Source organism: Passer domesticus, chromosome 6 (genome assembly GCF_036417665.1).
Source record: "Passer domesticus isolate bPasDom1 chromosome 6, bPasDom1.hap1, whole genome shotgun sequence".
Lineage (NCBI taxonomy): Eukaryota > Metazoa > Chordata > Aves > Passeriformes > Passeridae > Passer > Passer domesticus.
This window is the reverse complement of record NC_087479.1, coordinates 32073301-32088309: the sequence shown is the minus strand read 5'-3', so window position 1 is coordinate 32088309 and position 15009 is coordinate 32073301. Positions and strand designations below refer to the sequence as shown.

Here is a 15009-nt window from a genome sequence, read left to right as displayed (position 1 = left end):
ATGGAAAAATGTTAGGAATTATTGTAAATTAGCTAATGTCCAGGTAATTCTATTTTTTATTAAGATACGTCAGGTGACATTTAAACTAAATTTTTCTCTGGAGCCAGAAACTATAACTTGCTATTTAAGCATTTTGAAGTACTTTTGATAAAATAAAATTTCATAAAAAATATCCCATTTCATCAGATCCAACCTTCAACATCAATAATTTTTGTGACAACTTTGGCCTGATGAAAAATGCCATCAGTTCTGTCTTGCCTTCCATTACTCAGTATAACAAACTCTGCTGTTTGTAATCTGTTAATGTGCCATGGATGCTTTTAAGCAGCTGTTTAGCTAACACATATATTTCCTGTGGATATTTTCTGGTTCAGCCAGAGGAGTTTCTTTGAATCTTTAACACATTTTGATTTTCAATACACTGCTGGCATGTTCGCTTGATGGGCATTCCTGTGAATATTTCACAGCATGTTTCAGAGAATTTCACTGTGTCAGAGAGATGGCATAGGTAGCAGAGAGAACTGGTGATCTCGAGCAAGCAGAGCTGACACAATAACAAACACAGTAATACTTCATCCCTCTTTGCGAGCATAATCAATAAAGGATCAGTAAACTTGGCATGAAAAATTGGTTACTGTTCTTTTCCTGTATGTTTTTATCTGTGGCAACTCTATCAAAACATAAAGGAAGAAAAATCTGTGACCTTACAAGTCCAGGGTCTCCACCAGCTGAAAATTTAAAACAGTTTTTAAATCAGTAAAACAGGAAGATGGTGACACATGAGACTTTAAACAACTAAAAAACTGATGTGAAATGTTTTGCCACCATATCAATCCGATTTAATTCTGTTATCCTATATCCTCCATATAAGCAATTTTGCCACAGTTCAGTAGGGTGTCACTGGTGCAAAACTAGAGCAGATTACCTTTGGCAGCAAATGGCTTTCTCCCCATCCCCCATTGCATTCTATGGGAAAGCTGACAATAGGTAACATGCTGATGGGAAGGTCTTGCAGGGGGTGCTGAGGGGTGAACAATGACAAGTTCCTGCAGGAGGTACCGTTCAATAATGAAATCCACAGAGCGGAAATCCTCCTGTGTGATGAGAAGAAACTTCAAAGTTTTTTAAGTAGTGGGGATGGTTTCATGGGATTCACATGAGGCTTGTTATCAATGATCAAAAAAATCACATACACACCTGAGAGTGCCTGTTCTTCTTAAGGTGCTGGTTTTAATTTTTACATCTATCCACCTGCAGGAATGTATTCCTATACTCTTTTTTTGGCTTCTTTTGTGGCTGTGTACAAATTTGTCAGGTAATATGGCTGCATGTCATTAGGAAGCTTTCCAGGCTGCACTGTCTGCAGGGCCAGAGGCAGGCACACTAATAAGTTCAGGATATATTATTTCATACTAATACCAGACATTTTTACAGAGCAAGATGAAAATACTCTTGTTAGATGTGAGCTGTCTTTCTAATAGGATTCTGGAGAAAAGAAATAGGCACACTTCTTTTGCAAGAGTTGCAAATCTCCTGCAAGACAGGAAAACTATAGTGCTTCTTGGAGGGAAGAAATGTAGAAGCAAAACCTTGAGATGTGTAGCCAAAACTTGAATTGTATTTTTAAAGTAGATTTATTCCAAATATTGATGTGAATTTCATTTAAAAAAAAATCAGATCATATGAAATTACTTATTTTCAGCTTTGGAAAGGTAAGAAAAATGAAGCTTCTGAAAAAAAAAAAGAAAAATTCAAATGCATCTGGCTGCAATCTTAAATCAGTCTGTTCCTCAGTTTGGCAGATCACAGGGTAACTTAGGAGTTGTGTAAAATTAGTCTGAGTCCAAATCTATGCAAAATGCAGGGTAGCCACTAAATTTTTAAACAAGTCTGAAGACAAGATGTTTAGACCTTGACATATCTTTCCTTCTCTCACTGATCCTTAAAAGATGTTTTTGTAATTACTTGTATGTAGATAGGTGCATTGTAAAGTTTGTGAAAAAAATAAAACCCCCCTATTGATTCTAAATAGCTACAGTTATTGATTCTAAATAAGCATAATCACCTATTTTTCATACAAAGCATATAGAAACTACTTTCTTGTTCCAGAAACATCTCTGATTATCATGAGGGTCACATAAAAGTAGAGAAAATATTTCTATACACCACAGTTCCATTCCTCCAACCTCCATCTTCTGCAGATTACTTTATCTGTTGAACCTGATGTTGCAGAGTGCCAAACAGCGGACAGCTGTGTGAAGAGGGGATGTTTCTCATGCCAAAATCTATCCTCACTGGCATTTACATTCGATTAATGGAATGTGGAGTACCTGTCACCCCTAATAACTAATTGAGACTTAAGAGTTTCTTAAATTTAGTATTCCAAGGAATATAAAGGCCAACCGAAGCAAGGTTCGTCTCAGAAACAGGACAGAAGATCTTAACAGCAAAAACAACTGGCCACAGTTTTAACCATCAGGTGGAGTCTTCTGTGTAAGAGGTCTTGCCTTCGTGAAAGATAGGATCTGATTCAACTGCAGGTTTTGAGGCTTAATGCAGAAATGTCTGGGTGAAACTGTGTGGCCTGAGTTATGCAGGAGGTCAGACATCCTGTCCAGAGCAGACTCTTCTGAGAAGGAAATTTACAAAAATAATAACAAAAATATGTAACCCAGTGAGTGTATCAAGCATTTATCTAGAACTGGAGTTCAAAATTCTTATGTACTTTTCCCCCACAGATTCCTAAAGCCATTTATAACAGGCCAGCTTCTCATGACTACTTAAATTTAGAGTTTTTCTGCCTGGTTGTTACTGGTCACATTTTTAGGCTTTGCATTGCATTTGAAATAACCTGAGTAATTTCATGTTCATGTTTACCACTCTAGTCCTTATTTTATGAAGTTTTTCCATGAGTCTGAAATGATAAATGTCCTCTCCTTCTCTCTGCTGAAAAGTCACAACCACAAGTAATCCATCAAAGCTCAAATTTGTCCCTTAAAATTTTATCAGATCTCAGACAGAAGAGATATTTCCAGGCTAGAAATTAAAGCTCAATTTTTCTTTGGTTCTCAGAGGAGATGAAAAGAGCTTGCCTTTCCTCCACAAAAATGATTTCCATCTTTTCCTACAAATTCTGCATAGAAAATTAACTGAAAGAAAAATCTTCTCATTCCTGGCACCACAAACACTTGCAGTTCCTTTTAGGGTTTTTTTGTATGCTTTTTATACTGAAAGGAAGAGAGCTCAGAGGGAAAAGGATATGTTGTGGTTGTGTCCATCATCTCTCTCTCTCATGCACAGTTCACCAATTTCAAGCTTCAAAAAATAAATATTTCGTGCACAGAGTGCAAGAAATTAATATCAAGCACTATGTCCAGAAACTTTCTTTAAAGAACTCAGTACATTCAGCTCTATGTTGTATATTATCCTTCATTTTACTCTGAATTATGAGCAGTCTGAAATCTGACTGAGATGTATCATCTACAGCATCACTCTTCCTATGTATAATAAACCAACTTCCTTCATCTTTCTGCAGATAGGGACAGCCACCAGTGCCAGGCTATTACACACATCTATGCCACCTGGCCAGCAGCAGGGTCCCAGCTGTGCTGGGGCCCTCAGAGTGCCTCCAGCTTCCCGCTACTTTGGCAGTGCTGTGGCATTCACTTCCAGCATAGTGAGAACAGGAGTAAGGTTTGCAGTTCAATCTTTTGGTTTCTACATCTTCATATTTGGTTATTAGTTTTAAAGGGAAAAATAATGTGATGTGTGGAGCTGGCAGTAGAGTTTTTCCCAAATGTTTGTGAGGATCCCATTTCTCACAGATGTTACTGCCAAGAAAGAACCATTTTTTATTTTTTTAGAAAATAGCGATTGTTAGCAATAATTTTCTTCCTAAAGTATTTCTCCATTCAAATGCTAACCCTGCTGTAAACAAGAAAGACTTATTAAAAAAATACTTATTATTTCAAGTGGGAGAAGAAGGCAAAGAGGCCCAATATGTGGAATTGAAAATATTTGTCCAATAACTATATAGGTATCTACAAAACTATCTTGCAAAAAACCTTGGAGGGAGGGAGGAAGGAAGGAAGGAAGGAAGGAAGGAAGGAAGGAAGGAAGGAAGGAAGGAAGGAAGGAAGGAAGGAAGGAAGGAAGGAAGGAAGGAAGGAAGGAAGGAAGGAAGGAAGGAAGGAAGGAAGGAAGGAAGGAAGGAAGGAAGGAAGGAAGGAAGGAAGGAAGGAAGGAAGACACCTTTCCACAGAAAAAGTCTGTTGCCTTTCATCATCTGCTGCAATAGTGAGAAATTACAAAGCTGTGAGTCCAAGATCAAAGCCTGAGCCTTTATTAAGCAGGCAAGCCAATATTAACACATTTACTCTTAAAGACCCATAAATAGTTGTATCATGCCTACTCTGTTCTGTGTATTCTTTAATAATTTTTTTTAATTGATAGGGAGAAAATGTGTTTCCTTAAGGAAAGATCAGCCAAGGTGGTGAGTAATGCATTTTTATTCCTCTGACTACTATTTAGTGCATTAATAAACAAGAAGTATCTATATATGTCTGAGGAAGAAGTCCTCTGGTGCAACTACTAATGAGAGCTGCTGACAGTGAAATGATTCAGGGCACTGTGCAGGCCCTGGCATTAGGAATAGGAGGGAAGCACTCAGTAGAGCCTGCTTCCAGTAGGTTGAAAAGATAAAGCAGGTTTCATCCTGAATGAACAACTGTCAGTGGTCACACAAAGTGAAAGGAAGTCAGAAACCAGAGCAGCATGACCTGTTGGGATTAACTACAAAAGCTAATTTAGAAGCCCCTGCTGCTGCCAAAATTATGAGGAAAAAGAATTTGGCTCAAAGACACTTTCTTTCTCTTCCTTTGTAACTGAATAACTCCAAGGTGATGTAGAATATAAGTCTGCTAGAAAAATATGGAAGCCTGCAGCTTGTTTTTCATAAACAGATCTGATACAATTACTGGTAGCAGAGATGAAATTGAGCTAGAAGCTAAGAATCCCTAGGCAAACCTCCTGAAAATTTAGAGCGTGTTTGGGAGTGAAGGTTTTGGTTGGACTTTCCCCTAACGGGCAGACAGAATTTGCTAAGTCTGAGTCCAATTCCATGTTTTTCTTTGTTTTCATTGTTATGATAGTCATGGCTACTGCTGCAAAATTAGGCCATTAAAAAAAAGGCAAGCAGCCATGCCAAATGGTTCCTATTTGAGCTAAACTCCTTGGGCTCAGCAATAGACAGAAAGGTACCTATTTAGGACATGTGTTTTCTGCTTATTTCTACCCTTGACTTGTTTTGGATGATACAGTGAGTTGACAGATGAAATTTCCTTCCTAGGGAAAAAGGCTGATATTTTCCAAACTATTTTCATCCCAAATTGGCATTTTCAGAGACCAATATGTTTAGGAAAAAAAATCAGTTCAGAAATGTCAAAATATATTTTTTTAAATCAAACCCAAATATTCCACGTTTTCCAAACTGTTTTAAGTTTGCTCACACATGAACTGGAGTCATGCTACCTTCCCAGGCAGTGGCAAGGGCATTATATCTATATTTATACCTATACAGTTAATATCTCATCAGATTTTGAGCTAATGGAAAGTTGCTCAGAAACTAGAATCAGGATGGGAGACTTGCACCTGTGCTAAATATGCCAAGAACTGCTCAGAATCTATATCCTGGACCAGCACTGATAGATCCTCACAATGTAAAGATCCCAAAGCAACCAAGCTCAATTATTGTGGCACAGAACCCACAAAATCTCGACTCTTCTTCTCAGCCAAACAATGTAAAAATTCCCTGTGGCTTTCATCTGTTGCTGCAAAGCATTTATGGTTCACATGACAAAATCACAATCAAAAAGTCAGCAGCTGGTCAACCTTACCATAGACTTACTAATATAAGTTTCACCAGTACTTGTAGAGCAAAAGAATAGGAATTAAATGGCCTCTCAGGGCCTATGAAAGTGAGGGATGGGATTATTCAGACGGGGAGGGGAAAGTAGAAATACTCAGATCTTGTCTCCAGAAGAATTTATGGTATTTTCTAAAGATTTCACACTTGTCCTTTAGTCTGAACTGTCCTTTTAGGAACATTCACTGTTTTGTTTTGACTAAAACATGAAGAATGTTCCTTTCTTGCTCATTTCCCCACCTTTTAAAAGACATTGTGTAAGTGCAGTGTTCTCATAAGTGCGTTTAATGCAAGAGAAGTATAACTATGTTGTCTTGCAGACTTCATTAAATTGTGCTTAGAACTCATTTGCTTTGTTGACCCAAATGATGGAATCAATTCTTGCTCTAGGGATTCTTTATATGTCCCAGAGCATTCATAACTCATGGAGTTCAGCCATCTACAAGTGTTTAATTACAGACTGCCTGTTTCATGTAAAAAAAAATGTCTGCCAGCAGTCTTTTGGCATAGTAAGGTATGAACTTTTTAGATCTGCTCATGAGCAACAGCAGCAGAAATAGGGAAAATTACTTCCCCAGAGTTACTTGAATATATAAGTTTCTGGATCTTGGCACGACTAAATATTTTATGCTGGAACTGTAATAAATTTTGCATTGAAATTTATTGTTTTCTCTACCTCTCCAGCCAGAAATGTATGTACATTTAAGAATACAATATGAAAATTAAACTCACAAGACAACATTGTCCAAGATATGAGCTCAAACTTTGTCCAGAAAGAGAGAGCATCTAGACTTTGAACATACAGATCATCAATATGCTACTATGCGAAGATGCATCTCAGAATTCATAGGCTAAAACCATAAAAATGCCCTGCATTATTTCATCCCTGAAGTGATTATTTTGACTATTTGAACTGACTAGAGGCTGGAGGTTTCTTAATATTCACATTTCTAAACTGTTTTTTTATCATAGATTTCTGTGCAAAACCTTGTCTTGCAGTAGAATGCTGAATTTCTCTTATGGAGTGCTTTTAAAGCTAAACCTGAAGATTTGGGTTGAAAAAGAGAGATATTTCTCTTTTTTTTTTTAAATTTGGAAATGCCATTATCTTGATTCCTGGGATTTTTTGTATAATACCTTATCTCCCTTCTCTCTGCCTTTGAGACTCATGGCTGCAGCTGCTGTGCAAAGAAGTCTCCTTTGGATGTCCAAAGGAAAAACTTCTTCTATTCTTAACTGCTGAAGTTTTAGTCCCTGTATCAAGCCAGCATACCATATTGCAACCTCAGCCTCCTCTACCTGAGATGTCACTGCCTCACCCCAGCAAAGGACCATGTGTAATCATTTTTTGGAAGACATTCGATAGACCAAAATATGTGAAGACTACTCTGGAGAGTGATGTTGTCTCACCTCTGGCTGGAAGACAGAATACAAAATTGAATCTGGCAGAACTTAAAGAAAAAAGGACAAATTGTTTCAGTACCTGAGGACTAGGTGACCAAGATTTTTGTAATGCAAGTGGAAGCATAATTGGGAAGGTGAGGAGAAGGGTTTCCCAAAGTTAAAAGGACAAGCACAGCGAGTCCTCATGAGTGAGGCACTGCCAAGAAGGAGTAATTTCCACCATCTCTCCATTTCAGCACGTCAGCATGGAATCGGTCAATGGGAACATTTGCATTTTGGGCTCTCAGATCCTGCTCCTCACTGATCACATGAGGGCCCATGTCATGCCTGTGAGGGGTGGTGGCAGGGAGGCCAAACGTCCAGGAGCCCAGAGGCAGCAGGAGCTCTGGGGAAGGCCCTGCTTCGCTGCTGTGGGGGTGCCCCAGGGTCTCCCTGCATTCCCCCTTCCCTCTCTTCCAGAGGTGAGTGTCCATGATGTGCTGAGCTGGATCAAAATCTCTGGGTGGCAATGATCAGCCGCAGGGCTGTGGGTGGCATGTGCTGGGGGCACTGGGCTGAGGGAGCCAGTGTCCCCTCCATGGCCTCTGCCAGAAACGCAGGAAAGTTCTCGTAGCAAGCAGGGAGTTATGCAGTTTCACACCTAAGACCTGAGCCAAAAGGGTGGAAGTGGCATTTTCAGGTTCTCACCAGCCAACCAGCTGGAAGGCCAAAGGTCACCTGTGAGAGAGGCTGAGGGTGAAATATTCTCCTCTGGCTGGTCCCACTGTGGACCCAGTGTGCTCCTCTCTAGGCCCTGGCTGTGCTCCAAGGTACCTTGAGGTACACAAGTCCTTGAAGCATGAGCTCATTTGTTGTCATTTCCACTTCTGGGAAAAAAAGGTCATAAGAAGAGATCATTAAATGTGCAGTATTCATGCAGCCTCTAACACAACAGACGTGTTGTAGTGTTATCATATCCAGGAAAACAGCAGCAGGCTACATAGCTTCAAAATACCACCCAGAAACTCTTGTTTGGAAAGGACAACTCATAGCATCAAAGCCTAAAATATATTTGCCAAACCATACTTTACTCTACTGCCAGGACACCAAATTTATCCCCTTAAGCAACAATCCACTAAGCAACATGGTGACTGCTTCTGCAAACAGACCATGGGTTTCCTTCACAGAGGTCAGGCATGCAAAAAAAGCCCTACATATACTCATGCTTGGTGAGAAAGGTGGGGGGTGTTCCATATGAAATCAGCCTGGGGATCATTTGTTAGTTAGTAAGCCTCAAAGAGAGAATACAACAAAACCAGTATAATGGATAGTTGTAAGGTCAAAGGAAATGAATGAAAATTTAAAAGGTTTTGGTTAATACTTTCAGAACAAAAATAAATGAGATATAAATATCTAAGAGAAATCTCATTGTGGAAACAAATTACAATGCAAGGCAAATACTCATACTTAAAAAACCCAAAGTGAATGCCCTGGTTTCTATCTTGCTTCCTCAGACTGTCCTCATCTGCAGCCTTTTATATGGCAGGGTATGTGGAATAACTTCCTTCAGTATCTGCAGAGAGGGAAAGGGAGGAAGTAGTGTCACCCTGATTTTTTAAGATTTTCTAAGCCTTCTGATGTTTGCATTCTTGTAGCAAGCTTTCTCACACACTTTCTGTAAACAACTTATTGTTTTGCATTCTTTTATGGAGGAGGAGAAATTTCATGGACTGTTGGTTTGTCCAGTGTCATTGGAGAGGTGGCACTTTCACCCTCCAATCCACTGTCACCTTTGGAAATCTATAAATGTTGGAGTCAGAAAATAAACTTCCCTTTTTTACCTTGAGAGCAACAGCGTGTCAGCATTGTGTTGTTTCATATCCTATAACAACAGGTGTAGCTCTTCCCTAACTGTTCCCCTGAGCCTGTTACAAAGTAAAGTCACCTCTTCACTTATGAAAGCCCAGCAATACCACGCTCTGCATGCCAAAACACAGCTCTTCAAGCCACAGCCTGGCCCATCAAACTTCTGACATGGCATGCATCCAAGTTAGCTCCTGTCATAAATGTAATCACGGTATCTACTGACACTCTGACTGTGTGCATGGCCATGTGTATGCACAGGTCCTGATGTGAAGACTGTGATATGTCTGACATAGCCCTACAACCAACATATGCATTGTGTTTGCCAGCAACTTTTGGTGGGAGACGGAGGGACAAGTCATGGAAACAGTTTGCTTTTGTAATGTTGTTTTTCCTCTTTTTTTTTTTCCTTCCCAGAAATACATTTTGTACTCTGCATGCATCTTTCAGTACTCGTCCTTAGACTCCTGAAAGCAAAAATCTAGAATGTCAAAACTTGATAAGGGGATTAAACAAACAAACAAAAAAACCCAACCACAAACTGTATGCTAAATATATACTTCAAATATATGTAGCAGATACATGTTTTATACACACACATCAGTATGTGCGTATATGGCATATGAAAATATACATGTACACATGAAGACAAGCCATTTAAAATATACAAACACACAGGTAAAAATCCTCCAAAACCACACCAAAGTGATAGCCTTGGTCAGAGAGGGAATTGATTGGTTACCATCTGAACTCAGGGGATAATAGTAAGCATATGTAATTTTAGTTTAGTCATCTAAGACTTTCTTACAAGTACTTTTGGTATCTGTTGGGGAGTGCTTTTCTATGTAAACTTCTAGGAATTATATACATGTGAGCTTGCACATGGAACTAATCTCTTCTAGGTATAATTTAAAATGTTCTTGCATATTAGCAGGTACTAAAGCAGAACTCACTGGTTTTTTTCCCTTTGACTTCCTTTACTCTGATAGATCTTAACTACCATGTTTAGCATCTGAGAACCTGAAAGGGCATTGCTTAGCATAAGGGTGAAATCATGTTATTTGTGCTTTGATGGCTATTACTGATTCTTATATGGGAGCAAAACATTCTGTGTAGAGAACTCATAAATTTATGGTCCTTTTATTTATAACCTGTTCACTTGCAGGACATAGGATTCAGATTTATGAGGACCAGGAAAGAGGGTTGTTGTTGTTGTTGTTGTTGTTGTTGTTGTTGTACTCCTATTCCTAGCCAGAAATGAGAGTGACTGCAGATTTAATGGTGCTAACCAACCAAAGAATTTTTTTCCCATAATATTTCTATATCTGTTCTTCAGAAGAGATAGCTACATTTTAAATAATTTTCAAGTCATAAGCACATAGTCTTTAAAGAGACATCACACTACAACTTTCTGAGTCTGGAAAGACTTACAAATGCCCAATCACAGTTTTGTGTATTCAATAACACAGAAAAGTTCAAATTTAATGTGTAACAGTTGAAATGTTGCTATATATATATAAGGGGTTACAACTGGTCTCAGCAGTTGTATGGCAAAGAAATAATAAGGTGCTGAGCTGGTTGCAAGGATGCCCACAACTGGCACAGCATCAACACTCTCTCTAACATTCTGCGCCCACACTAGTAGGCAAGGTTTGGACAAGATCTACTCTCAGTAGGCTGGGAGTGGATAAGCTGGACAACTGACCCGAACTGACCAAAGGGATATTCCATACTAGATTAAATCTGCTTGGATATAAAAGAAAGGAGGAAGCATGACCATTCATTATGTGCAATATTTGACTTCCATTGTAACCACTACTTCCTCAAAAGTGACTGGCTATTTCTTGCTGGTGGAAAGTAGACAACAAAATATTTTGGCTTTCGTCTTTGCTTGTGCATGGGCAACTTTTGCTTTTGCTTTATTAAACTGCCTTTTTCTTGATCCATGAGGTTTTTTCCATCTTATTTTCTCCCTCTCCCTGGCCTGTTGAGGAAAGAAGTGATAGAATGACTTGGTAGGCAACTGGTGTCCAGCCAAGGTCAACCCACCACACATGAACATGGATAAGTTCCACCAGCATGGAATGATAGCCATCCTTAGTGCTCTGTATAACATTACTTGTTAATATGTGCCATAGTACTGACAACTTCCTGGAAACCTTAGCAATGCAGAGGTTTGAAAAAAATGGAATGACCTGTAGTTCATAAACAACACAAGCTGAATAAACTGCTTCTAAAGGCAGCAGAAACTCTTGCTCATAGATTTATCCTTCACTTCTAAAACTAACAGTGCTAAAAAGTGGCATGACTAAAAAGGCAGTGCAGCAATAAAAATTCCAGTTTGACTCTAGGGATAGCTTCAGAGACATTGTGGTTAGAATTTTCTCCATTATTTGCAAGTTGCCAAAGAGGAATGTTCTTTATTCTGGATTGAATTTGGGAAACCTATTAAGATTTTTAATTGCATTCAAAAATATACTTATGTTTTGAAACCTAGTCTGCAGGAAGTTTAACCTTCATTAAGGTCTCTGCGTGTGGCAGAGACTTATGTATTAGGAGGTGCTCAGCTTGTCTGTGCCCAGTACAAGGAATAATGCCAGTTTAGGGAAGGAATAAAGCAGAAAGGAAGGGGGGAACACAAGTTATGAGCTGCTTTGGTCTTCATACTCAGGAAGTCCTTACCAACTTCCATTGCCTCATCTCATATCTTCTATTAGAAGGACTTTATAAATTACAGGAATAAGTCACCCATTGCAAATAACTTCACAACAGAGAGCAACCCAATGGGACTGAAACAGGAACAGGATAGGAAACTCCCTTCTTCTACTGCAGATAGTTATGAGCTGCTTGCATTTTTTCCTCTTGGGTACGGATGAAAGTCAAAAATCTGAATAATTTCCACAAATTGAAAATCCAAAAAATGTGTGAGCTGAGTGAAGACGGAGCATTTCATTTCAATAATTTCATTATATCTTATCTTAATTTTGAACCTAAATTTACTAATATTTTAAATACATTTCTTTTGTTTAAAAATTCCATCTTGAAGGAAACAAAAGCTTTCTAATTCAAGAGTTTGAAACAAGGATATTTTTAATGTTTCTCATACAAATTAACAAGGAGCAAAGGAAATATAGGGATCCTTTTCTTAGCCATTAGTCTGAGTCATAACTCAAGTCTGTAACAAACACTCTGTATTTTGGTGTAGTTACTAACTCTTTTTCCTATCTGATTGACTGCAGCAGCATTTGGATCAGGCCTAGAAAGATGGTTTTCTTAACTAAGCCAACACCAGAAGTAGGCTTCACTCATGTACTGATAAGTCAATGGAACATCAAGGAGAAATACTGATTTTTTTTTAGCCAAGAACAGTGGAGCTGATCACAAATAGAGCATGTCCTTTGGCAATAAAAATTTTCCTCTAGTCAATTCCATGATTAAGCCAAAGCCACTGCTTTGTTCCTCCACCTGTCTCAGTGAGTCAGAAATGGTTTCCTCTTGTTTTGCCTCCAAGTGAGATGCCAATGCCCTGCATGGACTGAAGAAGCACAGGTGGTGCACCCACGTTTGTGAATTGCTTAGCCTTTGCAATCTTGGCAGTCTGTCTGAGCTCTGGCAAGCTTTTTTACTGAATGAGATAGCAAATAGAGGGTAAAATCCACTTTTCATGCTGCTCATAGTTTTTTTACTCTAAAAATCAGGAGGATTTCTCATCAGGATAATCTGTAATCAGCTTAGAACTGTGACTAAATAAAATTCTAAGTTTTGTTCCTTAACAGAAGTACTGAAATGTTTTAGAGTTTAATTCCATGGAATTCTAAAAGTTGGAGGTGAGATATATATGTGCGAGCCAAATTTTCACATTCAATTTTTCTTGTAGTGCTACGCCAATGACTTCACAGGCATAGGTACCTTTGTACTTGTGAGTTATGCTACTGTAATGGAGACTTCTGTCATTTACTGTATACATTTTAGCTTATCTCATAACTGCATTTCACACCAAATTCTCTCTATTAAATCACATAATTGATGGCTTTTGCCAAATGTTCTTCCAAAGCCAACATGAGTACAAGCAACATAAAGAGGTGCCACCCATACAAGTGTCATGTCAGCCCAGGCAGTGTACTTCCCACCTAATCACAGTGGGAAAGAATCTGTATGACTCAGAAGCAGGAAAAGGAAAATAAGCATCAGATCTCTGGACCGAGTAGTCAGCTTGCCAGGGAGGAGCGCTGTCAGAACCAGTGAATTCTCCTCTTCCTTATTTGATGGATCTGTGATTTCTGTCCCTATGGCATCCATCTCTTCCAGATAAACAGAGTTCTGTACCTGGTTATCATTGTTTCGGTGACCGTAACAGATTCAGACACTCTGAGGCATGGTGTCGCTAACACAGCTGTAAGAACATCAGTAAACAAATCAACCCCCAAACCCAGAAGAGTATGCATGTGCCCACTGTGTGCGTGCACAAACTTCAGACTGAATAGTCTCATGCCATACTGATGAGCAATATATTCTGGCTGTCCTTTTCCCATGCAGGCTTAGCATAGCTGATTTGTGTACTCAGCACTGAAACCTACACTTTTCCCAGGACCCATCAGGTCAGATTGCCCATAACCTATTGCTGCTTTGATGGCTCTCATCCTGCTTTCAATTGATGTGGCAGCGCGTGAATGCATATGACCAAAAGCTTGATATAAAATTCATTTGTCTAAACACCATCTATTTATGTTTGATGGCCTGAACAATTATTAATCCTGATTGGAAATATAAGTCATTGTGTCTGCAGTATCCTATCACAGCATCCCTGTTAGTTCCCCTGAGGCCAAATTCTCTGACAATGCACATAGTGTCCGGTTCTTTCTGCACACAGTATCGTGCCCTAGCTGAAATCCCAGGGAGGAAACCTCTTTTTCTGTATGCTCACTAGTGTGGATGATCCCCAGGAATTTTCCTGGTCTGCCAGTGTACATCCAATAAGATAGGAGACAGAGCCTGCACTACTGTGTGCAATAATTTTCCACGCTCTCAAAAATGTTCCAAAATGCCTTGGCACATGAACAGCTCATCTATGGTGGGCACAATTTGTATCCTTCCTGCTATAGCACAAGCTCCCACACCAGTCCTGCATCTGGGTAGAGCCATGAAGGAACTGGAGCTTCCTGTAACTTATAAATATGAGTGGAAAGCTCCAGAGCAGCAGCAGGCCTGCTCTTTGTATTAAAGAAGTGATACATTCCTCTTCACTTCCTGCTCTTCACTGAAAAAGTAGTGAAGTTTTTTCTCTCTCTTAGAGAAGACTCTGCTCCACCACTGCCAATGGAATACCAAGTTCTAAGTTGCCAGATGACCTAATCTGCTTAGCAGTCACATACAAATCCCAGAACAGCAGGCACGAACCACCCTGTTGCTTTGATGGCTGGCACCACACACCTTCACCCAATGCTATTTTGTCAGCAGTAATTCTGCATAGCCACCATAAGCCAGCCAGAGCACAGCACCCCTGAAATACAGCGGTGGGCCTGGACCAGCCACTACCAGTTACTGCTGAGGTAGAGCCTGTTCCTGCCAGATTCCCACTGATCCATGATCCCATGGCTCCTCTCTCTCCCTGCGCCACCCATCCACAATACTGTGATGTGGCAGGGGAGCCCCATGGAAAATAACCCCCCAAAACCCACAGATATGTCTCTTTCCCAGGCCAGGAAATGGCTAACAAAACCAGGGGAAACAGTTTGGACACACATAGCTCAGCTGTTGTGGAAAAGCGAGGTTTGGTTTCTGTTGTCTAATATCCCAGGACTGTTGAGCATTTCCTTGATATGATGTGGTGGGAGGCTTCT

General features: G+C 39.6%; 2 long non-coding RNA genes across 6 annotated transcripts in view; one reads left to right on the top strand and one right to left on the bottom strand.

Annotated features, from left to right (window-relative positions):
* Positions 1-15009, bottom strand: part of LOC135303024 (uncharacterized) — a 313352-nt gene that overhangs the window by 194172 nt on the left and 104171 nt on the right. The window lies entirely within an intron of this gene.
* Positions 7669-15009, top strand: part of LOC135303023 (uncharacterized) — a 37258-nt gene continuing 29917 nt past the window's right edge. For 2 of the 3 annotated variants that reach the window (XR_010364561.1, XR_010364559.1), the window contains exon 1: positions 7669-7788. This is a non-coding gene — a long non-coding RNA (uncharacterized LOC135303023). The remainder of the gene's footprint in view (positions 7789-15009) is intronic. The other variant, XR_010364560.1, reaches the window with a different exon arrangement.